Below are 2166 nucleotides of genomic sequence, written 5' to 3'. Positions count from 1 at the left end.
GTTTGGAAGCCTTTTTTTCATATTGGTCTTTGTGCTCCCCAGTGCTTTGCACAAAGGCTGACATGAAATAAAATGCTTGGTATAAGTTTGAATCAGGGAAGGAAGGAAGGAACGGAAGGAATATCACCAGATGAGGGAACTGGTGGGCCCCACTGCATACTATGGGAAGTATCTTATTGTGCATCTGTCCTTTTCTGGCACATGTTAGGTTCTCAAAGGGCAGAGATTACATCTGTGAATTCTGTGGCCCTCGCCTCAAGTTCTTAGGTCCTCGTCGTGCCCCCAAAATGCTTGTCAGATCACTTCTAGAAACCCGAGCTCAGCCTCCCCCACCCACGGAGAGAGGAAGCTCCGGTCTTGCCCAGCACATTTCCTGAGCCTCACTAGCTCCATCACCGTCAGCACCGCCTCCTGTCTCCTAAACATCAGAACAGCATCGGGAATGAACACACAAGTTAGACATTTTCATGTCCTTCTTGTCCGTATTCTTATATACCGTAGCGGTAACATTGGGGAGCCTATAGACATACATATGGACAAGCATCACTAATAGGGGAGTATAAAAATGGGTAAGAAAATGTTGATAGCGGGCACAGGAAGGCACAGCAGTGCGCGATTAGAAGAGAAAAGAAAGGGGCGCCTGGGTGGCTTAGTCGGTTAGGCGTCCGACTTTCGCTTAGGTCATGATCTCACGGTTTGTGGGTTCGAGCCTCGCGTCGGGCTCTNGGAGACTATAAGCTCCCTAAAAGCAGAGCTTCTACTGTCAAATAGGTTTTCAGCGCACACTTACTGATGTAAGGAGACTAGGACAGAGGAAGAGAAGAGGCAAATGAGTGGATGTTAGGAAAGAAAATTAGTGAAGAGCCAGAAGACATTACAAGTAAGAAAAACAAAGATGAGGCTAGGAAGGGAAGGGCATGCAAACAAAAGAAGNCTTCTGTTTTCACCACTTGTATTTCCTATACTAAAAGTAAAAAGATTTTTTCACTTTCTCAAGCACTTGATTGAAAGAGTTTATTGTAAGGAAACCTACAAACTAACAAGTAAACTTGAGATCAAACTCNAGGGGCGGGGGCAGGGGGCACCTGAGTGTTTCAGTCAGTTAAGCATCTGACTCTTTCAGCTCTGGTCATGATGTAATAGTTCGCGAGTTCGAGCCCTGCGTTGAGCTCTGCGCTGTGTCAGCAAGGAGTTTGCTTGGGATTCTGTCTCCCTCTTTCTCTGCCCCTACTCCTCTCATGCTCATGCTCACTCTTTCTCTCTTCAAAATAAATAAATAGGGGCGCCTGGGTGGCTTAGTCGNTGTATTCTCAAAATGGTCTTTCCTCTGTGTGCACAGAGGGTGGGGGAGAGACAGAGACGTCAAGATCTGGCATCTCTTTTTCTTCTTAGAAGGACCCGCCAACCCTACCAGATTAGGCCCCCACTTTAGGACTTCACTTAGCCTTTGTTATTCCCTGATAGGTGCCGTCTTCAAATGTAGTCACACTGGGAGTTAGAGCTTCAACATTAAATTTTTGGGAGAACATAATTCAGTCTATAACAACCACTCATCTACTTTCTGTCTCTACGGAGTTGCCTTTTCTGGACATTTCATACAAATGGAATCATACACTGTGTAGCCTCTGAGTCTGACTTCTTCAGTGCCGCATATTATTTTCAGGGTTTATCCATGTTGGAGTACGTATCAGCATTTTGTTAACTTATTATGGCCAAATAATAGTCCACTGTATGGATATACCACATTTGTTCATCAGTTGATGGATGTTTGGATTGTTTTCCAGGTGTTAGCTATTATAAATAATGCTGCTATGAACGTTCTTGCACAAATTTTTGAGTGGACTTAGTTTTCATTTTTCTTGGATATGTACCTAGGAGTAGAATTACTGAGTCCTGTGGTAACTATGTCTTTAACATTTTGAGGAACTGTCAAACTGTCTTCCAGAGCATCATTTTACATTCCTACCAGCAATGTGTGAGGGTTCCATTTTCTCCGTGTCTTCACCAACACTTGTTATCGCCTGTCTTTTTGATTACAGCCATCCTGGCAGATATGAAGCAGATCTTGCCATAGTTTTAAGTTGCATTTGCCTAATGGCTATTGATGTTGAGCATCTTTTCTTCATGTGCTTATTAGACATGTGTAGATTCTTTTTGAAAGAGGGC

At 43.8% G+C, this 2166-nt stretch overlaps 1 protein-coding gene across 3 annotated transcripts in view; it reads left to right on the top strand.

Annotated features, from left to right (window-relative positions):
- JADE3 (jade family PHD finger 3) overlaps positions 1 to 2166 on the top strand; it is a 173009-nt gene that overhangs the window by 95026 nt on the left and 75817 nt on the right. The window lies entirely within an intron of this gene.

This window comes from Crocuta crocuta, unplaced genomic scaffold, assembly GCF_008692635.1.
Source record: "Crocuta crocuta isolate KB4526 unplaced genomic scaffold, BGI_CrCroc_1.0 scaffold610, whole genome shotgun sequence".
NCBI classification, from domain to species: domain Eukaryota; kingdom Metazoa; phylum Chordata; class Mammalia; order Carnivora; family Hyaenidae; genus Crocuta; species Crocuta crocuta.
The sequence above is the reverse complement of the archived record's forward strand: the minus strand, read 5'-3'. Positions and strand labels throughout refer to the sequence as shown.